The following is a 27959-nucleotide window of genomic DNA, read 5'->3' as shown; positions in this document are numbered from 1 at the left end:
GTGCTTAAACTTCTAGTGAGATCTGGGCTCGTTAGTAAGGGCTATAGTGCCATTGTTGTCGTAGTGTAGTGTAATGGCATCTGATGGCATCATACCCTACTCTGCAATGAATTTCTTGAACTAAAAGACCTAGCAACTTCAGAGGCGGCAATGTACTCGACTTTCATGGTCGAATCTTCAATGATCGGCTACTTGAAACTCTTCCAACTAACCACACCATCATTACACAAGAAGATACACCCTGATGTAAACTTTTTGTCATCGACATTAGCCATAAAGTCTAAATCGATATATCCCTCAACTTTTAGCTCCAATCCTCTACCAAAGACCAACATCAAATTCTTAGTCCTTCTTAAGTACTTAAGGATCTTTTTAATAGCAATCTAGTATTATTCACTTGGATTTGCATGATATCTACTCGTGACACTCACAGTAAGTGCTATATCAGGACATGCACATAACATAGTATACATGAGGCTCTCTATTGCTGAAACAAAAGAGATCTTGCTCATGCATTAGATCTCCTCAGCTGTGTCAAGGCACATCTTCTTAGAGAGATGAATATCATGTCTAAGGGATAAAAGATCTCTCTTAGAGTTTTTCATACTGAACCTCTTCAGCACCTCCTTTATGTATATTCGCTATAAGAGTCCTATCATTCTCTTAGATCTATCTCTAAAGACCTTTATACCAAGAATGTAGGAAGCTTCTCCTAGATCTTTCATGGTGAACTCTTTTCACAACCATACTTTGACCAACGTCAGTATGGAAATATCATTCTCAATCAGGAGGATGTCATCCACGTATAATATGAGAAATATGATAGTGCTCCCACTGACCTTTTTGTATATACACGGCTCTTCCTCATTTTTGATGAAATCAAATATTTTGATCACATCATTGAAGTAAGTGTTCCAGCTTCGAGATGCTTGCTTGAGTCCATATATAGACCTTTGCAACTTGCAGACCTTGTGAACACTATCACTGGATGTGAAACCCAGAGGCTGCTTCATATAAATATCTTTCTCAAGATATCTATTTAGGAAGGCAATTTTCACATCCATCTATCAAATTTTATAATTATAAAATACTGCTATTGCAAGTAGAGTATGAATGGATTTCAGCATGGCTACAGGCAAAAAAGTTTCATGATGTCAATGCCTTCACATTGACTATAATCTTTCGTAACTAGCCTTACTTTATAGGTCTCTACCTTACCATCCAATCTAATTTTTCTTTTATAAATCTATTTACACCCAATAGGTATGATACCTTCAGGTGGATCTACAAAGGATCAAACCTGATTGGAATACATAAAGTCAATTTTTGACTTCATCGCTTCCATCTATTTCTCGAAGTCTATATCTAACATTATCTCATCGTAGATCTTGAAATCATTCTTAATGTCCCTATTTTCCATAAGGAATGCTTTCTCTAAATCCTCTATAAGAATACCTAAGTATCTTTCAGGAGGATGGGAGATCCTACTTGATCTACGAGGTGGAGGATGTATCACATCTACTGGCTTATTATTGGGTTCAAGTTCTTGAACTCGATGCTCTTGAGAGACTTTCTCTTCGAGCTCAATCTTCCTCCCACTACATCCATCTTGGATAAACTCTTTTTTCAAGAATATGGCATGATGGCTCATAATCATATTGTGATCCTTAAGAGGATAGAAGTAGTATTCCATGATTTCTTTAGGATACTCTATAAAGTGAGCCCTTAAGGACTTAGCTTCTAACTTGTCCATCTGTTGTCGCTTGACATGGATCAGACATCTCCAAATCTTGAGATATCCAAGAGTTGGCTTCTTACCATACCAAAACTCATATGGTGTGGTAGGAACAGATTTAGAGAAAATTTGATTCAAAAGATGAATCACTGAAAGTAAAGCATGTCTCTAGAGAAAGACAGAAAGATCTATGAAGCTCATCATGGATCGGATCATATCTAATAGTGTCTGATTCCTCCTTTTGAATATCTTATTGAGTTGAGGTATCCCTGGAGGTGTCTACTATGAGACTATGCCATTATCTTTGAGATAGGCTCAAAATTTTTTACTAAGATATTCTCCTCCTCGATCTGATTGAAGAACTTTTTTGGATTTTTTGGTTTGTTTTTCTACTTCATGTCTGAACTTTATGAACTTTTCAAAAGCTTTAGACTTTCGATGCATCAGATATACAAACCTATACCGTGAATAATCATCAATAAATGTTATGAAGAAGACATAGCTACCCCTAGCTTGTACATCAAATGGACCACACACGTCAGTGTGTACTAGGGCTAATATCTTAGTGGTCCTTTCCCCTTATCTCACAAAGGGCAGCTTGGTCATTTTTTCTTGAAGACACGATTCATAAACTAGATAAGACTTGGAAGTCAATGGTCTCAGAAGATCATCTTTTTTCAATTTGTTGAGTCTGTCCTCTCCAATATGGCCTAGCCTAAGGTGCCATAGATACTTTTGGCTAATCCTATCTTTAGGTCTCTTAACCCTATGGCATTCACTATTTACTCGTTATTATTTACACTCGCATCCGTATGCAAATAGTAAAGATTGTCAATCAAGAAAGCACGTACAATAATTTTATTTTTGAAATAAATTGAACACATGTCTTTATTGAAATAAAAATTATAGTTATCCTATACCAGCATAGAGATAGAAATCAAAATTTTACTGACTACAGCTACATAATAATAGTCTTTCAAAAATAAATAAAGTCTTAATGATAGTCACAGAAGATAAGTTTCGACGGCCACAGCAGCAACCCTTGCTTTATTGCCGACCTGGAGAGTGATCTCACTTTTTCTCAGCCCCCTAACTTCTTCAAGACCCTATATAGAAGTGCACAAATGAGCACTTGAATCAGAATCTAGAACCCAACTAGAAGAAGAAAAAATTGTTAGATTAGTTTGAATAATGAATAATTTTGATGTACCTTCAGAAGGCCCATCCTTCTTTTTGCTCTTGACAGTCACCAGGTAGGTTAGGCAGTTTCTTCTCCGGTGGCTTTCGACGTTGCAATGGAAACACTTTTCTTTATCGTCAACCTTTTTTGGAACCTATTTTTTGAGCTTGGCCTCGTTCTTCTGCTTCTTCATAAACTTTTTCTTCTTCTTAAAAGAAGACTTTCTTTTGAAGAAAACCCGCTCCACAGCTAGAACTATGCCCCTTGAACTTTTCAAAGTGCCCTTTACTGTTACCAGCATATTCGATAACTCAGGCAAAGTGGCATCGATTATATTCATATGATAGTTCATGATGAACTTTCCATATGAATCAAGAAGAGACTAAAAGATTAGATCAACCTATAATTTCTTGTCCATGTTTATCTCGAGCTTCTAAAGCTCCTCTATGTCCTTGATCATTGTCAAACAATGATCATTGACGGACTACCCATCACGCATCTTCACTCTGAAAAATCTTTGAGAGACCTCAAAGTGAGCTGTCTGACTTTTCTTCACCATACACTCTTGCAAGTGAACCAGCATCTATCTAGCAGTCCTCATGTCTTCATGCTATTGCTGAAGATCATTGGACATGGATGCTAAGATGTAGCACTTTGCCTTGTTATCTTCTTTCATCCATTTCTCAAATGCTCTTGTTGATTAGCAGATAAGCAAGCAAATAACACATGCACTTTCTTGTCTAGGATATGGGTGAGTTTCTCAGAGCTGAGAACAATTCTCAGATTTTGAAGCTAGTCTTTGTAATTGATGCCGGTCAACCTATTGGTATTGAAGATTCAGGCAAAGAGATTTAAACTCGATATGATTATCTGTAGAGAGAATAATTTTTAGTTAGATTTTTGTACTTATAAGATTGTTTGTTCTAGAAACTTTAAGAACAAACAAAGGCTCCCATTATTTTCTTGAATCTCCTACACTTCTCGGGTGGAGAAACGAAAATCTATACACGATTGGTTTCAAGTGGGTTCTACAGTCCCATTAATCTATACACATCTCACCTAATAGTTATTGATGAGTACAAATCAATGAGTGAATAATACTTTGTCCATTACTTCACTAAGCAAGATGTAGTGGGCTTGATCTCTAAGTCCTGTGGCCTCACCTAACAGTTATTGACACATTTTTTAGTTAAATCAGATCTATCATTCACCAGTGGGTATAAAGCCATTATTGAGACCCTCATCTAACAGTTATTAGGCCCAATCCTATCTCTATCTCGGGACATCAAATATCAATAAAGTGGTTGTACCTTTTTGATGCAATCGATCCATTATAACCAGTCGAGAACAATCAATGTCAGGAAGGCATCTACATCTCTATAATAATGGAAGACCTCTAGACTTAATATTTAATGAGAAGATTTAGATTTAGATCTCTTTTAAATCAGTAGATCTGATATCCGATTGATTAAATTTAGATTAGCACATCAATATGTCTAACCATCCTAGTTGGCATGGGTGAACTCGAGTCAACAAGTAACCTAACACGAAACTGAATCTCCTAAGATGGCTGGGTAAGTTAAGATATGTGGAGGTCCTTCCGTTGCTTTTCTCAGACACCAATCAGAATTAGTCAGGTTAGACAACGAAACCAATTAAATAACCACCATCTATATACTTACCTTAGACATCAAATTGGTTGATTAGAATTGATTAGATTAACCTATTGAAATGAGTTCGAATCACTGAGCCAAATTCGATTTTGAGTCAATCAGCTTACATCAAAGTATGAATCGATGTAACTAACTATAACTAAACTCAACTTTGAGCTCCTTTGACCTAATCCTAATCAACTCACATTAACATGTGAATCGATGCGATCGACTACAACTAAACTCGACTTTGAGCCTCTTTGATCCAATCCTAATCAATCATCGATTAGGTTCAATCAACTGCTCAAAATCAAAAATAAATTCTAGCCTGATCTAATCAATTAGATCCTAATTATAGTTTGATCACTTAGACCTAATTTGTTCAACCCATGCCCACATGCAACAGCATAATTTTATATCTAAAAATAATTTTGAGATTATATTTCATTGCATATAATTAGTGGCTTATGATCTTGAAACTATTTTAGATCTAAACCTAATTTCATATATCAAATATATGTAGTTTCAGATCTAAATTAAATATGTATCACATATATATTAAATTTTAGATCTAAATTTATACATATCAAATATATATAAAATTAGATCTAAAATAATAATTAAAATATTTTAAAAATATTTTTTTAAAAATTAATTCACATCAAACTAGGACAACCTTTACAATATAGAGGGTAAACTCTATATCAGGATAACCTTATATTAGTTTGATGTAAACTTTTAATTATTCTAATTTTAGATCTAAACTTAAAATTAAATATATCATATATGCTAATTTTTAGATCTAAAAAATTGATTTAATTATTTTAAAAATAATTTTTAAAATTGATCAATTTTGTGCTAGGACAACCTTTACAATATAGGAGGTAAATCCTAAATCAGAATAACTTTATATCAGTATAAGATCGATTTTAAATCATTAAAACTTTCAGATCTAATAAAAAAACTATATTATATGTATTTTCAAAAATCTATGGCTCTGATACCACTGTTAGAAAATTAGATAGGCAGTATGTGTATATTTCAAAACTTTTTTAAATACAGTAGAAAAATAAATGGATTAAATGTTTTAACCCCACTTACAAAAGATTAAATCTAATCCTACCCAACCTTAAAAAAAAAATAAACATATAAACTAAAATTTGAAAGAATAATATGAGATCGTATCTCAATATCTTAGCACAGATAGATATTCATTGCTATTGATGATCATGGATTCATAGATGCTCGAGCTGCATACATATCCGACCTCTACGGATATCCATCGAGATCAATCTCGAACTAATCTCTTCGTTGTAGATTCTTCTACTCTAAAAAAAATCTTTATCTTGAGATCTTAGATCAACACCTTGATCTGGACTATGGGATCAACTTCTTGATCTGCAACCTTCTTTTTCTTCTCCTTGTTCTTCGCTCTTGAAGATAAATCTTTTGGGATGCACAGGGGTTTCATGCATGTATTTCAAAAATTTTACAACGAAAAAATATTAGACTAAACTATTTAATCTATAAATATATGCATAAGATCTAATCTTAAAACTCTTATAAATAGATCTATGACATGAATTTATATGCATAAAAATTTAAATCTAAAATGACAAGCATGTGAACCAAAAATAGCATTTAGTAATAGATCTAATCTACCACTTCTAGGATTCCAAATCCAATACTTGAGTATAGATAGTCAAATTCTATGATCGAGAACATAGATCTAGAAGTCCTTTCTGGTTGCTCATAGTCACACAAGTGTTCAGCCTCTACAGATGGTCCACACGAAGACCTCAGACCGATCAGCTCTCCATAGGAGTACTAGCTCGTGCAATCGACTTCTGATGGCAGATCTGATTTGATCTCTTCCATCTATCATCTTGGATCTTTCTAATGTTAAAGATAGATCAGAAGAGGATGCTGGATGGTGGAGAAAAATTTGATGAAGACTCTCTTCTCTTTAGTTTTTTCCTCATCCAAGAACCCTAGAACAGATCTCTAGGTTTCTCACCCAAGAGGAGATCGGTCTCCTCTTTTGTTCACACTAAGGAAGAAAGAAACTTGTCCAAACCTCATGCCCCAAAGAAGGTTTTTGGTCCTTCTTTTCCTCTGATATCTCATGGTGAAAAGCTCTCATCAGTTGGCACACAAAATAGTAGCCTTTTTATGGTTGTCGCATAAAACAGGTTAAAAAGGATAAGAGCTGGAGTTTGTTGTAATTCAAACCATTTTGAATTTTAATTTGACTTCAAATTTTTCTCACCCTTATATAACATAAAGAGATACTTACCAGATAAATTTGGGTATGGAAAATAATTAGGAATACTTCTTTTTCTCACACACAATGGGCACCTTCACAAGAAGCCATCATGTGGAAAGATAGGGATAGGGTTTTAGTTTGAAATTCAAACTATTTTGAATTCAATTCAAAACCAATCAAATCCTATCCCTAATGGGTGACAAAATAAGGATTATTTTTTGATTTTCTTATGTATAAACTGATTTTATGTGGTAAGAAAAGATGTGAGACCTTTTGGGTGGCGCAAGGGAAAGAGTCCCATTCATCTGGGACTCTAGGGTTTAACCAATTGGATTTCTTTCAAATCCAATCCAATTAGATCCAAATAAAATATAATGAATCTAATCTAATTAAGCTTCTATAATCTCAATTAAATTTGATCAAATTAATAAATTAATTGAGCTATAGATGCGATCAAATCAGGATCATTTTTTCTTTACCGATTAGATCATCTCATAACCTAATCAGATCTGACCTGATTGAATCCAATTCAATCAGACTTTATTCAGACTTTAATGCTCCATCAAATTAAATTAATTAGTGATCTAATCACTAATTAATCCTTCATTAATGATAGAGTCCATGTCCAATGGGACTTTTCAGTAGAGTTCCTGTCTATTGGGACTTTTCAACAGAGTCCTCGTCTAGTGGGACTCTTCAGATTAGCCATGTAATTAGAGAGAAACTTCTAATATGTGTGATCCCATAAGGTCGAACCTAATCTAATAGTATAGAAATAGATTTTTGTACCAATCGAAGTGACCATCTAGCAATGGTACTCAACGTCTGGATAGGCCGAATGTATGGAAAGCAATACTCAAGAACCTATTTGGATATAGTTACCATATAATTCATCCCTTTAACCCTTGATGCTAGGATGACTTAGAGTTTAAACTGGCAACTCTTAATAGTACATCCATTATATATCTCAATCTAATAAATCTTATGCCTCCTCATAAGGATTGCCCTGGCCAAGGTCTTACTAAATTAAAACACAAAGCATTCTTTCCAATCTTTTGTAGTGGTCAATTCCATCTTGATTCACGCACTGACTTCATAAGTACTTGACTGTATCCAAAAATTTTTTGATCCTGAATTAAAAATTCAGATAGTCTGACATCAAAGCACAGTGAGTTACTTACAAGTCACCATGGTGATCTCAGGTTAGAGGGACACTTATACTCATATCCCTTCGGAGTTACTCTTGATAGTAGAGTACTCCAAAGTTGGTCACGTTCAGTAAAATGTACTCCTACATTTTACCTGCATGCCATACCAGCATCTCTATGCTCTTTGATTAAGAGGACAACCAACCTATATGGTATACAATGACCTACACTTGATATATCTATCGTCCTAGTAATAGCATATCATTTGATCATGAACTCATTTAAGGACTAAATGATAAATCTTCTTTTATCGATTTAAGTCCTTCGGATCGGTAATGGGGCAAAGATTGCTATAGAGGCCATTGGCACTTACCCTCTTAGATTACCATCTGATGTTAGATTAGATTTGAAAGACTGTTATTATGTTCCTGTACTTAGTCAAAATTTAATTTTCATATCTGTGCTAGCATAGGAAGGTTTTAAAATTTATTTTAATAAAAATTTTTATTTCATTTATTTACGAAATAAATTGGTTGCATGAGGTCTTTTAATTAACAATCTTTATCACTTATATGTTAATGTGAATGTGAACCTAAACAAGCAAATAGTGAGTGCCGTAGACCAAAAGAGATTCAGACATGAGATTAACCAGAAATACTTATGGTACCATTGACTAGGCCATATTGGAGAGGATAGGATAAACAGATTGAAAAAAGATGGGATCTTTGGCTCTCTTAACCCAGAGTCGTATCCAGCTTGCGAATCATGCCTTCGAGAAAAAATAGCCAAGTTATCCTTTGTAGGACATGGAAAAAGGGCCATAGAGCTACTTGCCCTGGTACACACCGATGTATGTGGGCCATTTGATGTGTAGGCCGGGGATGGTTATACTTACTTCATTATCTTTACCAATGATTTGTCTATGTATGGGTATGTGTATCTCATGAAACACAAGTCTGAGGCCTTTGAAAAGTTTAAGAAATTCAGGCATGAAGTAGAAAAGTAGATAGACAAATTTGTTAAGATTCTTCAATCTGATCAAGGAGGTGAATATCTTAATCAAAAATTTTTGGGATATCTTAAGGATAATGGCATAGTCTCTCAATGGACCCCTCCTGAAATACCTCAGCTCAACGGGGTATCCGAAAAGAATAATAGGACCCTATTGGATATGGTCAGGTCCATGATGAGCTTCACTGATCTACCCTTATTTTTTTGGAGACATGACTTATTAACTGCCATTCATTTGTTGAATAGAGTTCCATCAAAGTCCATTCCTACCACACCTATGAGATATGGTTCGGCAAGAAGTCGAGTCTGGGTTATCTCAAGACTTGGGGATGTTCGACCTATGTCAAGAGATAGATGGTGGATAAGTTGGAGGATAGATCTATTATAGCTTGCTTTATAGGGTATCCAAAAGAATCCATGAGATACTACTACTTTTCACAAGACCATAATGTGATTGTGAGTCGAAATGCCATATTTTTAGAAAATAATTTATCCAAGATGGTGGTAGTGGGAGGTTAGTGGAGCTCAAAGAAAAAATCTCTGAAGAGCCAAAAGCTATAGATCCTCAGAAATTCATAGTCCATGAGCCAGTAGTTGATGTTGTAGGAACCAGATCTAGGGTTTCAGAGTTAGATCTTGAAACTTTTTCAAGATCAGGCAGCGGAAGACTAAAATAAATCAAAATTTATTTTTTAAAATCAAAAAATCTCTAGATCTAAGATCCTATTACATGATTATTACATAGTATTAAATCAAAAATTAAAATATATAGAGCATGAGCTACATCTTGATCATATCAACATATTTCTATACTACATCTAATGTATGTATTAAACAATAGATCAGATCTATTACCTTGCAAGTTAGATGTTCTAATCTAGCTAATCCAGACTTGAGGATGATGTTGTAAACTGCACATGCATCCGGTCTCTAGGAGTCGTCCACACAAGCCCACGAATCTCGACCAAAAGTCCTGCTTCAGAAAATCAGCACAGTATGATAGTACTGCGCTGATCCTTCTTCGATGGTAGATCAGGGACCTCCTTTTTCTTGATTTGGGCTCTTCCAAAAATGAGAAGTAGGAGGAGAATTTTTAGATCTAAGATGCTCTCAGAAAAACTCAAGATGAAGGAAGGAAAGAGATGAAACTAACAACCCTAGAAGAAGACCCTCTTCTTCTTCTCTTTACTCTCTCCTAGACACCCTATTTTTTGTCTATTATATCTCCATGACCCAAAGGTCTTTCTCTTTGATTTTTGAATATCCTAAAGACCTCTCAAATCTCTATATTTTCAAAAAATTTCATAAAAAAAATCATTTTATAGAAAGAGATATGATAGAGTCTTTGACTAGGTCAAATACCTAGTCAAGGCTTATTTTTGTGTGGCGCCCAACTCTTGGGTGCCTCCTCCTTATTTTTGTGCATGGACCACCAGAAAAGGGTGCACAATGAGTTCCTAAAAAGCCATAAAAATCTAAAAAAAAATCTGGATAAATTCGATGTAAAAAAAAAAAGAGTTTTGAATTTTTAAAACTCTATCTCATAGAATTTGAAATCCAAACTTATTCCTACTTTGATTTGATCCACAACCACTTTTCATGTATGAAAGAAGAGAGAAAACTTTTTGGATGTGGGAAAGACCTAGGAGAGGTCTTTTATCACACAAAATAAGAGGAGATTGGCGTGGAATAAGAGAGAGGGCATGGGGGGGGCTTATGTGGCGCAAGGTGGAATCCTAGTCTTACTAGGATTCTATCTTATGACTTGTTTTAATTTGGTTTCTCAAACCAAATCAAATCAAAATTAGATCAATCTAATTAAAATAGATCTTAACTCAATTAGAAACTTAATTTAATCAGATTAAATTAGATTTAAATTTAATTTAATTTTTTAATCAAATTAGAAATTAGGTTGACCCAAGTCCTAATTAAACTAGGACTAGTTTTTTCTTGCACTTGGCTTATCCAATAAACCAATTGGACTTGATCCAATCAAATCCAAAGTAGATCTAATTAAATTATATTCAATTAGACTTAATTTTAGCCCATTGGCTTAATCAAATTAAGCCAATTAGCAATCGAATTGTGAAGCGATCCTCCTGCAACACTTGCACTAGGTTAAATGTCAATCGAATTGATCATTTAACCCTAGAACAATTCTTAATCATTGATCAACCATCTGATCGGATCATGAACTCTAATGTGTGTGATCTCATAGGTTTAAATCTAAGTCGATAGTACAAGAATAAATTTTTATACCAATCGAAGTGACCATCTAGCAATGGTACCCGACGATCGCATAGGTCGAATATGTAGAACAACATCCTTAAAATCCATACAGATATAGTTTCCATATAATTCATCCCCTTGACCAAAATGATCATAGGATACCTCAGAGTTCAACTGTCAACTCTGATCAGGTTGTCCACATTGTATTTCAAAATATCAAATCCATCTGATGGATTATCCTGGTCAAGGTTTTGCTAAATTGAAATACAGTGACTCATTCTTCTCCAAGTCTTGGAGTGGTCAATCTCATCCCGATCATACTCTGACTTCGCAAGTACTTGACTATGCCCAGAAGCCTTCCATCACTGAATTAGAAATTCAGTTAGTCTAGTACCAAAGCACAGTGAGTTGCTTGCAAGTCACTGAGGTGATCTCAGATCTAAGGGACACTTATACCTATATCCCATCAGAGTCATTCTCGATAGTAGAATGCTCTGGAGTTGGTCACATTCAATGATGATGTATCCTTACATCTCACCTGTATGCCATACTAGTGTCTCCACACACCTTGGTTAAGAGGACAACCAATCCATATGGCCTACAGTGACCTATGCTCGATAGAAGCTGTCATCCTTATTAACAGCCTATCATTCGGTCGTGAATAGTTTTAAGGATTAATCGATAAATTCTTTCTTTATCGAACTTAAATAGTCTTAAGGACTTCATCATAACAATGGAGTTCATTAGAAGATGAAAGCTTATGATGAAAATCCCAAAAATATATTTTATTTATTAACAAATCAATTACAATACTTGGTTGCTCAACCGTCAACAGCTTGACGATTGGCTTTTGGGACATATTTTTCAACAACTCCCACTTATCCTAAAGCCACTCGGCACAGTATCTAGTACCCATCTTTGACTTGTGGTTGTCAAACTCCTTTATCGCCAGGGCTTTAGTGAAGGGGTCGGCCAGGTTCTTCTTTACATCAATCTTCTGAAGGTCGACGTCACCTCGATCCACGATCTCCCAGACCAAATGGAAGCGACAAAAAATATACTTTGTCTGCTGGTGTACTTTGGGTTCCTTCGCCTGAGCTATGGCACCAGTGCTATCGTAGTAGAGTAGGACCGAACCGTCGAGGGAGGGTGCTGTAGGAACCAGATCTAGGGTTTTAGGGTTAGATCTTGAAACTTTTTCAAGATCATACAGCGGAAGACTAAAATAAATCAAAATTTATTTTTTAAAATCAGAGAATCTCTAGATCTAAGATCTTATTACATGATTATTACATAGCATTAAATCAGAAATTAAAATATATAAATATAGCATGAACTACATGTTGATCATATCAACATGTTTCTATACCACATCTAATGTATGTATTAAACAATAGATCAGATCTATTACCTTGCAAGTTAGATGCTCTAACCTCACTGATCCGGGCTTAAGGATGATGTTGCAGGCTGCACACACATCCAGCCTCTAGGAGTCATCCACACGAGCCCACGAATCTCGATCAGAAGTCCTGCTTCAGGAAATCAGCACAGTATGCTAGTACTGCGCTGATCCTTCTTTGATGGTTGATCAGGTGCCTCCTTCTTCTTGATTTGGACTCTTCCAAAGATGGAAAGTAAAAGGAGGAGTTTTAAATCTGAGACACTCTCAGGAAACTCAAGATGGAGGGAGAAAAGATATGAAAACAAAAAACCCTAGAAGAAGACCCTCTTCTTCTTTACATTTTTCTCTCTAGACACCCTAACTTGTGTCTTTTATATCTCCATGACCCAAAGGTTTTTCTCTCTAATTTTTGGATGGTACAAATACTTTTCAAATCTCTATCTTCTCCTAAAATGTTATGAAGAAACTCATTTTATACAGAGAGAAATGATAGAGTCCTTGTCTAGGTCAAATACCTAGTCAAGGCTTATCCAAACATGGAAAGTTAAGGGGCGCCCAACTCTTGAGCACCTCCTCCATATTTTCATGCATGGATTATTAGAAAAAAGTGCATAATATGTACCCTAAAAGCTACAAAAATTTCAAAAAAAATTTGGATAAATTTGGTGCAAAATTGAAAGAGTTTTGGATTTCTAAAACTCTATCTCATAGAATTCGAAATCCAAACTTATTCCTTTTTGATTTGATCCAAACCACCTTCCATGTAAGAAAGAAGAGAGAAAACCTTTTGTGAACATGGGAGAGACCTAGGAGAAGGTTTTTGTCACACAAAATAAGTGGAGATTGATGTTGAATAAGAGAGAGGGCATGGGGAAGGCTTATGTGGCGCAAGGTGGAATCCTAGTCTTACTAGGATTCTATCTTATGACTTATTTTAATTTGGTTTCCCAAACCAAATCAAACCAAAATTAGATCAACCTAATTAAAATAGGTCTTAACCCAATTAAGAACTTAATTTAATCAGATTATATTAGATTTAAATCTGATTTAATTTTCTAATCAAATTAGAAATTAGATTGACCCAAGTCCTAGTTGAACTAGGACTAGTTTTTTCTTGCACTTGGCTTATCCAATAAATCAATTGGACTTGATCCAATCAAGCCCAAACCAAACCTAATTAAATTATATTTAATTAGACTTAATCTCAGCCCATTGGCTTAATCAAATTAAGTCAATTAGCAATCGAATTGCTAATCGATCCTCCTGCAATACTTGCACTGGGTTAAATGTCAATCGTATTGATCATTTAACCCTAAAATGATTCTTAATCATTGATCAACCATCCGATCGGATCATGAACTCTAATGTGTGTGACCTCATAGGTCCGAACCTAAGTCGGTAGCATAGAAATAAATTTCTGTACCAATCGAAGTGACCATCTAGCAATGGTACCCGACGATCGGATAGGTCGAATGTGTAGAACAACATCCTTAGAACCCATGCGGATATAGTTTTCATATAATTCATCCCCTTGATCAAAATGATCATAGGACACCCCAGAGTTCAACTGTCAACTCTGATCAGGTTGTCCATATTGTATTTCAAAATATCAAATCCATCTGATGGATTACCCTGGCCAAGGTTTTGCTAAATTGAAATACAGCGACTCATTCTTCTCCAACTCTTGGAGTGGTCAATCCCATCTCGATCACACTCTGACTTCGCAAGTACTTAACTGTGCCCAGAAGCCTTCCATCCCTAAATTAGAAATTCAGTTAGTCCAGTACCAAAGCACAGTGAGTTGCTTGCAAGTCACTGAGGCGATCTCAGGTCTAAGGGACACTTATACCTATATCCCATCAGAGACATTCTCGACAGCAGAATACTCTGGAGTTGGTCACGTTCAATGATGATGTACCCTTACATCTCACCTGTATGCCATACCAGTATCTCCACACTCTTTGATTAAGAAGACAACCAACCCATATGGCCTACAGTGACCTAAGCTCGATAGAAGCTGTCGTCCTTATTAACAGCCTATCATTTGATCGTGAACAGTTTTAAGGACTAATCGATAAATCCTCTCTTTATCGAACTTAAATAGTCCTAAGGACTTCATCATAACAACGGAGTTCATTAGAAGATGAAAGCTTATGATGAAGATGTCAAATATATTTTATTTATTAATAAATCAATTACAATACTTGGTTGCTCAACCGTTAACAGCTTGACGATTGGCTTTTTGGGATACATTTCCCAACAACTCTCACTTGTCCTAAAGCCACTCGGCACAGTATCTAATACCCATCTTCGACTTGTGGTTGTCGAATTCCTTTATCGCCAGGGCTTTAGTGAAGGGGTCGGCTAGGTTCTCCTTTTTGTCGATCTTCTGAAGTCGATGTCACCTCGATCCATGATCTCCTGGACCAGGTGGAAGCGGCGCAAGATATGCTTCGTCCGCTGATGTGCTTTGGGTTCCTTCACCTGAGCTATGGCACCAGTGCTGTTGTAGTAGAGCAGGACTGGACCATCGAGGGAGGGTGCTACTCCGAGCTCGTTGATGAATTTCCTCAGCCACACAGCTTCCTTCACGGCATCCAATGCTGCGATGTACTCCACTTCACAAACAGAGTCTGCCACAGTATGCTGCTTGGAACTCTTCCAGTAGATGGCTCCACCATTCAGAGTAAAGATATAATCCGACACGCTTCTACTGTCATCATGGTCATATTGGAAGCTGGAGTCTGTGAACCCCACAAGTTTCAGATCTGACTTGCCATAAACCAACTATTGGTCCTTAGTATTTCTCAAATACTTAAGGATGGCTTTAACCACTTTCCAGTGATTATCTCCAGGATCAGATTGGTATCTACTCACTACTCCTAGTGAGTATGCCACATCTGGTCTTGTACATATCATGGCATACATGATAGATCCCACAGCTGAAGCATATGGGACTCTACTCATACGCTCTCTCTCTTCAGGAGTTGTCGGACAATCCTTCTTAGAGAGAGAAATTCCTTGGCCTATCGGTAGATAGCCCTTTTTGGAATTCTCCATGCTGAACCTCTTCAGCATAGTGTCTATGTACATGGACTGGGATAACCCAAGCATCTTTTTAGATCTATCCCTATAGATCTTCATCCCTAGGATGTAGGATGCTTCACCCAAGTCCTTCATAGAGAACTGTGATGACAACCAAACTTTTATTCTCTGTAGTGCGGGGATGTCATTCCCGATTAAGAGAATGTCATCCACTTACAAGACAAGGAATACCTCAACTAGACCATTTGCCTATTTATAGATGCAGGGCTCTTCTCCATTCTTAATAAAGCCATACGTTTTGATCACCTTATCAAAATGCATGTTCCAACTCTGAGAAGCTTGCTTTAGTCCATAAATGGATCTCTGAAGCTTGCACACCTTGGACTCATCTGTGGATGTAAACCCCTCAGGTTGTATCATATACACCTCTTCAGTTAGCTCTCCATTCAGGAAAGCTGTCTTTACATCCATCTGCCAGATCTCATAATCCAGATGGGCAGCTATTGCAAGCATTATCCGAATGGATTTGAGCATTGCCACAGGGAAAAACATCTCGTCATAGTCAATACCATAATGTTGACGATACCCCTTGGTGACCAGATGGGCTTTATAGGTCTCCACCTTTCCGTCTGTGCCCCTCTTCCTTTTGAAGACCCATTTACACCCAATGGGTTTAACCCCTTCAGGTGGGTCAACCAATGTCCATACATCGTTGACCTTCATGGACTCCATTTCGGATTTCATGGCTTCAAGCCATTTCTCAAAATCAGATCTCTGCATTGCATCCATATAGGTGATCGGATCCTCATTATTCTCATCAAGTTCGATGGGATCACCGTCCCGGACCAAAAAATCGTAGTATCCGTCCGGCGACGCGGTACTCTACCGGATCGCCTTAATGGTGCAGGTATATTGGGCTCTGGATCTGATCTAATCATATCCGACTCAGGTTCAGCTATTGGTGTTGGTCCTTCTACCTGTTGAACTTCATCAAGTTCAACCTTAGAGGCAACGGTTCCTTCACCAAGGAACTCTTTTTCTAAAAAGATTGCCTTAAGGCTGACGAACACCTTTTGTTCATCAGCATGGTAGAAAAAATATCCTTTTGTCTCTTTGGGGTACCCTATGAATGAGCATTTGTCAGACCTAGGTCCAAGTTTGTCTGTGACTAATCGTTTGACATTGGCCGGGCACCCCCAGACCCTAAGGTTTGAAAGTGCTGGCTTACGTCCCGTCCATATCTCATATGGAGTCTTAATTACAGACTTACTTGGAACCCTATTTAATAGATAACTGGCTGATTCGAGTGCATATCCCCAGAAGGATATCGGCAAGCTAGCAAAACCCATCATGGATCGGACCATGTCTAACAAAGTCCGATTCCTCCTTTCAGACACACCATTATGCTGTGGTGTTCCTGGAGGAGTCCATTGGAAGAAAATCCCATTCTCTCCTAGATATGTGAGAAATTCACTAGAAAGGTATTCTTCTCCTCGATCAGATCGAAGAGTTTTAATACTCTTCTCAGTTTGTTTTTCTACTTCACTTTGGAATCGTTTGAACATTTCAAATGAATCCGACTTATGTTTCATCAGATAGACATATCCATATCGGGATAGGTCATCCATGAAAGTTATGAAGTAGAAATATCCACCTCTAGCACTGGTACTCATGGGCCCGCATACATCAGTATGTACTAGGCTCAAGAGCTCAGTAGCTCTCTCACCTTTTTCAGTAAAAGGTGACTTGATCATTTTACCAAGAAGACAGGACTCACAGGTTGGAAGTGATTCACAATCACTGACTTCGAGGATTTCCTCTTGAGTCAACCTGTTTATTCTGTTCTTGTTTATATGACCTAGCCTCTAATGCCATAAGTAGATATCTGACACACTATCTAATCTAGAGTGCTTGCTAGTAGAATAGACTCTTATCAGGCTTGATCTTTTTTGTCTGACTCTGCATAGATGTCCCAGCCTGAACTTGCACCTTCTTCACTTTCTTCTTCTTGTTCTTCTTCCTTTCTCAAAGGGTCGAGAACCAGAAGACGAACCTCCCACTGAGTTCACCGACTCCTTGTGAAGTTAGTGATCCTTCTCAAAGTTCTGAAGCAACCCCAGTAACCCATGGTAGTTTACATCAGACTTTGTCATTCTATAATGAGTGAGGAATGGGAGATAAGACTTGGGTAGCAAGTTCAGTATTGCATCTTTCCCAAGCTGCTCATGCAAGGGAAAGCCGAGCTTGCTCAATCGTTCCATCAGCTCGATCATGTACAATACATGATCAGTGACAGAGGCACCATCCCGCATTTTGAAATTGAAGATGGCACAACTAGTCTTGTGCCTCTCCACATCATCGGGTGTGCCAAAGGCATCCTCCAACACTTGAAGCATGTCCTTTGGCTGAGCTGTCTCGAATCTACGACTGAACTCGTCGCTCATGGTAGCCAGCATGATACAGTGCATCGTGGTCCGGTCATTGAGCCACTTCTGGTAAGTATCTCTGACTGTTCCAACCCATGTACATCTAAGGGTAGGTTCATAACCAATTGTTTCTCTAAACAATTTTTAGTAATTTTAATTTTGCCCCAGAAACCTAATCAGTAGGCTTTGGCCTCCACTGTAAGGATCTGGTTAGGTCCAACCATTAACATGATCATACTTGGTGTATCTAACGAACGAATGATTAAGCCCAACTTTGGTTGGCTCACCTAACCACCATTAGAGAGACACTTCCAAGTCATCATATGATGAGTGATAATTCCATTAGTCAACAAGCACCAGGCCTTTGGGTCTGCAATGATTATTGAGTTAATGGACTCATTATCAAACACCTTAATGGGAGGCTATGACTCAGTTATCTCCATAACTTTATCATTTTAAGGACCTAATAATTTTAGAGGATTTAAATAATATAGAGGATGAAGTCAGATGAACCAGCTTATCATGATCCTCCCACTGGCTTCACCAAGTCAGCTTAAGGGAGACCATTAAAAGGGCTGGTCTAGGAGCACCTAAATCAGTCACACTGATTTACCTAGATGACATGGGTCAGCTCGAATAGTCAAGTGATCCGATCAAAACATAATTTCACCAAGAGGCCAGGTAAGTTCGATCAGTGGGAGGGTCTGCCAAAGCTTGCCTTAGACACCATCAGAAATGGCCAGGTAAGCAGGCTCCCAATTAAAAACCACCGGTCAAGTTTACCTTAGACACCAACTGGTTTAATTAGTTTCGATTAGATCAACCTAACAGTTCGTGCTAGACCGCTTAGCCAAGAATCAAGTCCATTTGGTTCTCGTTAAAGATATGGACTTGACCAACTACAACTATTGTAATTGAACTAGAGAATCCTTGACCTAATCTAAGACAACAATTGATTAGATTTAGTCAATTCTCTAATTAAGTCCATCTTTAATCTAACCATAGGTCTAACCCAATTAGTGGACCTAATTTCCACTAACCCATTAACCCAATGTGTTTAGATTTGTGTCTTGGGTTCTTCAATTCACAATCCTAGAACCTAATCAAACAACTTCTTAATTCTTAATTAAGTTTTGGGCTGAGGGTTGGGTTCGACTTTTCAAAAAATAATTTTCATATTTATAAAATAATTTTATAATATGATTCTACCAACCATATTGCATGTTTGATTCATAATCAAGATACAAGTAAAATAAATATGAAACTATTTTAGATCTAATCTAAACAGGTTCATGTAATTGAAACAGTTTCAACTTTAAACAATTTCTTTGCACAAAAATTATTAACAAAGAGATTTTATTTCAGATTTAAATACCTTTTAAATCTAATAAATTATAAATTTAATCTAGATCATATCTAACAAATTTATGATTAAAGATAGATCTACACAAACTAGGACAACCTTTGCACTGTAAGGGGTAAACCTTACAGCAGGACAACCTTGCAGTTTGTGATTGATCTAAAATTTTAATCTCAGATTTAATAATCAGATTATAAATTAGATCTAATCTAAGAAATAATCTAAGCATGTATAAATAATCATGTAATAAAGAACCTGGCTCTGATACCAATTGTAGGAACCAGATCTAGGATTTCAGGGTTAGATCTTGAAACTTTTTCAAGATCATACAGCGGAAGACTAAAATAAATCAAAATTTATTTTCTAAAACCAGAAAATCTCTAGATCTAAGATCCTATTACATGATTATTACATAGCATTAAATCAGAAATTAAAATATATAAATATAGCATGAACTACATGTTGATCATATCAACATGTTTCTATACCACATCTAATGTATGTATTAAACAATAGATCAGATCTATTATCTTGCAAGTTAGACGCTCTAACCTCGCTGATCTAGGCTTAAGGTTGATGTTGCAAGCCGCACACATGTCCGGCCTCTAGGAGTCGTCCACACGAGCCCACGAATCTCGATCAGAAGTCCTGCTTCAAGAAATCAGCACAGTATGCTAGTACTGCGCTGATCCTTCTTTGATGGTTGATCAGGTACCTCCTTCTTCTTGATTTGGACTCTTCCAAAGATGGAAAGTAAAAGAAGGAGTTTCAAATCTGAGACGCTCTCAGGAAACTCAAGATGAAGGGAGGAAAGATATGAAAACAAAAAACCCTAGAAGAAGACCCTCTTCTTCTTCACATTTTTCTCTCTAGACACCCTAACTTGCATCTTTTATATGTTCATGACCCAAAGGTCTTTCTCTCTGATTTTTGGATGACACAAAGGTTCTCAAATCTCTATATTCTTCTAAAATTTCATGAAGAAACTCATTTTATATAGAGAGATATGATAGAGTCCTTGTCTAGGTCAAATACCTAGTCAAGGCTTATCCAAACATGGCAAGTTAAGGGGCGCCCAACTCTTGAGCACCTCCTCTATATTTTTGTGCATGGATCATCAGAAAAGGGTGCACAATATGTACCCTAAAAGCTATAAAAATTCCAAAAAAAAATTAGATAAATTCGGTGCAAAATTGAAAGAGTTTTGGATTTCTAAAACTCTATCTCATAGAATTCGAAATCCAAACTTATTCCTTTTTGATTTGATCCAAACCACCTTCAATATAAGAAAGAAGAGAGGAAACCTTTTGTGAACGTGGGAGAGACCTGGGAGAGGGCTTTTGTCGCACAAAATAAGTGGAGATTGACGTTGAATAAGAGAGAGGGCGTGGGGAAGGCTTATGTAGCGCAAGGTGGAATCCTAGTCTTACTAGGATTCTATCTTATGACTTGTTTTAATTTGGTTTCCCAAACTAAATCAAACCAAAATTAGATCAACCTAATTAAAATAGGTTTTAACCCAATTAAGAACTTAATTTAATCAGATTAAATTAGATTTAAATCTGATTTAATTTTCTAATCAAATTAGAAATTAGATTGACCCAAGTCCTAGTTGAACTAGGACTAGTTTTTCCTTGCACTTGGCTTATCCAATAAACCAATTGGACTTGATCCAATCAAGCCCAAACTAAATCTAATTAAATCATATTTAATTAAACTTGATCTCAGCCCATTGGCTTAATCAAATTAAGCCAATTAGTAATCGAATTGCTAATCGATCCTCCTGCAATACTTGCACAGGGTTAAATGTCAATCGTACTGATCATTTAACCCTAGAACGATTCTTAATCATTGATCAACCATCCGATCGGATCATGAACTCTAATGTGTGTGACCTCATAGGTCCGAACCTAAGCTGGTAGTACAGAAATAAATTTCTGTACCAATCGAAGTGACCATCTAGCAATGGTACCCGACGATCGGATAGGTCGAATGTGTAGAACAACATCCTTAGAACCCATGCGGATATAGTTTTCATATAATTCATCCCCTTGACCAAAATGATCATAGGACACCCCAGAGTTCAACTGTCAACTCTGATCAGGTTGTCTACATTGTATTTCAAAATATCAAATCCATCTGATGGATTATCCTGGCCAAGGTTTTGCTAAATTGAAATACAGCGACTCATTCTTCTCCAACTCTTGGAGTGGTCAATCCCATCTCGATCACACTCTGACTTCGCAAGTACTTGACTGTGCCCAGAAGCCTTCCATCTCTGAATTAGAAATTCAGTTAGTCCAGTACCAAAGCACAGTGAGTTGCTTGCAAGTCACTGAGGCGATCTCAGGTCTAAGGGATACTTATACCTATATACCATCAGAGACATTTTCGACAGCAGAATACTCTGGAGTTGGTCACGTTCAATGACGATGTACCCTTACATCTCACCTGTATGCCATACCAGTGTCTCCACACTCTTTGGTTAAGAGGACAACCAACCCATATGGCCTACAGCGACCTATGCTCGATAGAAGCTGTCGTCCTTATTAACAGCCTATCATTTGGTCGTGAACAGTTTTAAGGACTAATCGATAAATCCTCTCTTTATCGAACTTAAATAGTCCTAAGGACTTCATCATAACAACGGAGTTCATTAGAAGATGAAAGCTTATGATGAAGATGCCAAATATATTTTATTTATTAACAAATCAATTACAATACTTGGTTGCTCAACCGTCAACAGCTTGACGATTGGCTTTTTGGGACATATTTCCTAATGGATGCTACTCCGAGCTCGGTGATGAATTTTCTCAGCCACACAGCTTTCTTCGCAGCATCCGATGCTGTGATATACTCTACCTCACAAACAGAGTCTGCCACAGTATGCTACTTGAAACTCTTCTAGTAGATAGCTCCACCATTCAGAGTAAAGATATAACCCGACATGCTTCTACTGTCATCATGGTCAGATTGAAAGCTAGAGTCTGTGAACCCCACAAGTTTCAGATCTGACTCGCCATAAACCAACCATTGGTCCTTAGTATTTCTTAAATACTTAAGGATGGCTTTAACCACTTTCCAGTGGTTTTCTCCAGGATTAGATTGGTATCTACTCACTACTCCTAGTGAGTATGCCACATCTGGTCTTATACATGTCATGGCATACATGATAGATCCCACGACCGAAGCATATGGGACTTTACTCATACGCTCTCTCTCTCTTCAGGAGTTGTCGGACAATCCTTCTTAGAGAGAAAAATTTCATGGCCTATCGGTAGATAGCCCTTCTTAGAATTCTCCATGCTGAACCTCTTCAGCACAGTGTCTATGTACGTGGACTGGGATAACCTAAGCATCTTTTTAGATCTATCCCTATAGATCTTCATCCCTAGGATGTAGGATGCTTCACCCAAGTCCTTCACGAAGAACTGCAATGACAACAAAACTTTTATTCCCTGTAGTATGGGGATGTCATTCCCGATTAAGAGAATGTCATCCATGTACAAGACAAGGAATACCACAACTGGACCATTTGCCCATTTATAGATGCAGGGCTCTTCTCCATTCTTAACGAAGCCATACGTTTTGATCACCTTATCAAAATGCATGTTCCAACTCTGAGAAGCTTACTTCAATCCATAAATAGATCTCTGAAGCTTGCACACCTTGGACTCATCTGTGGATATAAACTCCTCAAGTTGTATCATATACACCTCTTCGTTCAGCTCTCCATTCAGAAAAGCTGTCTTTACATCCATTTGTCAGATCTCATAATCTAGATGGGCAGCTATTGCAAGCATTATCCGAATGGATTTGAGCATTGCCATAGAGAAAAATACCTCGTCATAGTCAATACCATAACGTTGACGATACCCCTTGGAAATCAGATGGGCTTTATAGGTCTCCACCTTTCCGTCTGCTCCCCTTTTCCTTTTGAACACTCATTTACACCCAATGGGTTTAACCCCTTCAGGTGGGTCAACCAATGTCCATACATCGTTGACCTTCATGGACTCCATTTCGGATTTCATGCTTCAAGCCATTTCTCGGAATCAGATCTTTGCATTGCATCCATATAGATGATTGGATCCTCATCGTTCTCATCGAGTTCGATGGGATCACTATCCTAGACCAAAAAATCATAGTATCTATCTGGCTGATGCGGTACTCTACCAGATCGCCTTAATGGTGCAGGTACATTGGGCTCTAGATCTGATCTAATCAAATCTGACTCAGGTTCAGCTATTGGTGTCGGTCCTTCTACCTATTAAACTTCATCAAGTTTAACCTTAGAGACAACGGTTCCTTCACCAAGGAACTCTTTTTCTAAAAAGATTTTCTTATGACTGACGAACATCTTTTGTTCATCAATATAGTAGAAAAAATATCCTTTGATCTCTTTAGGGTATCCTATGAATGTCCATTTGTCAGATCTAGGTCCAAGTTTATTTGTGACTAATCGTTTGATATAGGCCGGGCACCCCCAGACCCTAAAGTGTGAAAGTACTGGCTTACGCCCAGTCCATATCTCATATGGAGTCTTAATTATAGACTTACTTGGAACCCTATTTAACAGATAACAGATCGATTCAAGTGCATATCCCCAAAAAGATATCGGCAAGCTGGCAAAATCCATCATGGATCGGACCATGCCTAACAGAGTTCGATTTCTCCTTTTAGACACACCATTATGCTGTGGTGTTCCTGGAGGAGTCCATTGGGAGAGAATCCCATTCTCTCCTAGATATGTGAGAAACTCACTAGAAAGATATTCTCCTCCTCAGTCAAATCGAAGAGTTTTAATGCTCTTCCCAGTTTATTTTTGTACTTTACTTCAGAATCATTTGAATATTTCAAATAAATCTGACTTATGTTTCATCAGATAGACATATCCATATCTAGATAGATCATCCATGAAAGTTATGAAGTAGAAATATCCACCTCTAGCACTTATGCTCATGGGCCCGCATACATCAGTATGTACTAGGCCTAAGAGCTCAGTAGCTCTCTCACTTTTTTTAGTAAAAGATGACTTGGTCATTTTACCAAAAATACAAGACTCACAAGTTGGAAGTGATTCACAATCACTGATTTCGAGAATTTCCTCTTGAGTCAACCTGTTTATTCTATTCTTGTTTATATGACCTAGCCTACAGTGCCATAAGTAGATATCTGACACATTATCTAATCTAGGATGCTTGCCAGTTGAATAGACTACATTAACAGGTTGTGATAACATATACACACCATTGTTCAGATGTCTATAAAAAATAGTAACACCATTCATAATGATATTACAAACTTATTTCTTTATTAAAATTTCATAATCATTTTTGGCCAGAAGGCCTACAGAAATGATATTTAAAAAAAAATTGGGACAAAAATGATAATCATTAAGAACAACGATATGGGATTCAAATACAAGTTTCAAGATTCCTAATGCTAGAACTGAAACTGATCTTCCATCTCCAACATTCAGGAATCTCTCGCCTTGCTTGAATCTCTTACTGACCTGCAACCCCTGCAATGAATTATAAATATGGTAAGGGCTACCGATATCCAATACCCAGTCAGTTATATCACAAATAAAAAAATTACAAGGAGTTATCATATAAATACCTTGCCCAGCAACAACTTGCTGCTTTCTCTGCCTGTTTGGGTCCAGGGAGGCAATGTACTGGAGACAGTTCCTCTTCCAGTGCCCTCGCTTCTTGCAAAAGAAGCATTCAGCTTGACTCTTATCGGGCTTGATCTTTTTGGTCTGGCCTTGCACTGATGTCCCAGCCTGAACTTGCACCTTTTTCACTTTCTTCTTCTTGTTCTTCTTTCCTTTTTTAAAGGGTCGAGAACCAGAAGACAAACCTCCCACTAAGTTCACCGACACCTTGTGGAGTGGGTGATCTTTCTTAAAGTTCTGAAGTAACCCCAGTAACCCGTGGTAGTTTACTTCAGACTTTGTCATTCTATAATGAGTGAGGAATGAGAGATAAGACTTGGATAGCGAGTTTAGTATTGTATCTTTCCCAAGATGCTCATACAAGGAAAAGCCGAGCTTGCTCAATCGTTCCATTAGCTCGATCATATACAATACATGATCAGTGATAGAGGCACCATCCCATATTTTGGCATTGAAGATAGCACAACTAGTCTTGTGCCTCTCCACGTCATCGGGTGTACCAAAAGCATCCTCCAACACTTGAAGCATGTCCTTTGGCTGAGTCATCTCGAATCTGTGATTGAACTCGTCGCTCATGGCAGCCAGCATGATACAGCGCACCATGGTCCGGTCAATGAGCCACTTCTGGTAAGTGTCCCTGACTGTTCCATGTGCATTGGCAGCTGGCTCCTCAGGTGCAGGATCTATTACCACATATAGGATCCGTTCATGCTTCAGGACTATCTTCAACTTTCGGTACTAGCTACCGAAGTTGGATCCCACCAACTTATCATTATCCAACAATGATCGGAGTGATAGGGAAGTGACCATATCTGCACAAAGAAAAACTATAATCTAATTAGTAATTGATTCATTAAACCTAAAGATTTAGACTTTAATCAAAAAGTTTCTCTCACTATTTTATTCGAATTGGTAGCCTCTACCTCCAATTCGAGGAATTACCCTAATTCCTTAGTGAGTACTAGAATCCACTTAGACTGCACACAAGCCCAACTTTGGTTGGCCAACCCATGTACATCTAAGGATAGGTTCATAACCAATTGTTTCTCTAAACAATTTCTAGTAATTTTAATTTTGCCCCAGAAACCTAATCAGTAGGCTTTGACCTCCACTGTAAGGATTCGATTAGGTCCAACCATTAACATGACCATACTTGGTGCATCTAACCAACGAATGATTAAGCCCAACTTTGATTGGCTCACCTAACCACCATTAGAGAGACACTTCCAAGTCGTCATATGATGAGTGATAATTTCATTAGTCAACAAGCACCAGGCCTTTGGGTCTGCAATGATTATTGAGTTAATGGACTCATTATCAAACACCTTAATGGGAGGCTATGACTCAGTTATCTTCATAACTTTATCATTTTAAGGACCTAATAATTTTAGAGAATTTAAATGATTTAGAAAATGAGGTCAGATGAACCAGCTTATCATGATCCTCCCACTGACTTCACCAAGTCAACTTAAGAGAGACCATTAAAAGGACTGGTCTAGGAGCACCTAAATCAGTCACACTGATTTACCTAACTGACGTGGGTCAGCTCGAATAGTCAAGTGATCCGATCAAAACATAATTTTATCAAGAGATCAGGTAAGTTTGATCAGTGGGAGGGTCAGCCAAAGCTTGCCTTAGACACCATAAAAAATGGCCAGATAAGCGGGCTCCCAATTAAAAACCACCGATCTGGTTTATCTTAGACACCAACTGGTTTAATTAGTTTCAATTAGATCAACCTAACAGTTCATACTACACCGCTTAGCCAAGAATCAAGTCCATTTGGTTCTCGTTAAAGATATGGACTTGACCAACTACAACTATTGTAATTGATCTAGAGAAATCCTTGATCTAATCTAAGACAATAATTGATTAGATTTAGTCAATTCTCTAATTAAGTCCATCTTTAATCTAACCATAGGTCTAATCCAATTAATGGACCTAATTCCTACTAACCCATTAACCCAATGTGTTATGGTTTGTGTCTTAGGTTCTTCAATTCACAATCTTAGAACCTAATCAAACAACTTCTTAATTCTTAATTAAGTTTTAGACTGAGGGTTGGGTTTGACTTTTCGAAAATAATTTTTATATTTGTAAAATGATTTTATAATATGGTTCTACCAACCATATTGCATGTTTGATTCATAATCAAGATGCAAGTGAAATAAACATGAAACTACTTTAGATCTAATCTAAACAGGTTCATGTAATTGAAATAATTTCAACTTTAAATAATTTCTTTGCATAAAAATTATTAGCAAAGAGATTTTATTTTAGATTTAAATACTTTTTAAATCTAATAAATCATAAATTTAATCTAGATCATATCTAATAAATTTATGATTAAAGATAGATCTACACGAACTAGGATAATTTTTGCACTGTAAGGGATAAACCTTACAGTAGGACAACCTTGTAGTTCGTGATTGATCTAAAATTTTAATTTTAGATTTAATAATCAGATTATAAATTAGATTTAATTTAAAAAATAATCTAAGTATGTATAAATAATCATGTAATAAATAACTTTAGACTCTGATACCAATTGTAGGAACCAGATCTAGGGTTTTAGGGTTAGATCTTGAAACTTTTTCAAGATTAGGTAGCGAAAGACTAAAATAAATCAAAATTTATTTTCTAAAATTAGAGAATCTCTAGATCTAAGATCTTATTACATGATTATTACATAGTATTAAATCAAAAATTAAAATATATAGAGCATGAGCTACATGACGATCATGTCAACATGTTTCTATACTACATTTAATGTATGTATTAAACAATAGATCAGATCTATTACCTTGCAAGTTAGACATTCTAAC

This window comes from Elaeis guineensis, unplaced genomic scaffold (genome assembly GCF_000442705.2).
Source record: "Elaeis guineensis isolate ETL-2024a unplaced genomic scaffold, EG11 Super_Scaffold_1000033, whole genome shotgun sequence".
Lineage (NCBI taxonomy): Eukaryota > Viridiplantae > Streptophyta > Magnoliopsida > Arecales > Arecaceae > Elaeis > Elaeis guineensis.
The sequence above is the reverse complement of the archived record's forward strand: the minus strand, read 5'-3'. Positions refer to the sequence as shown.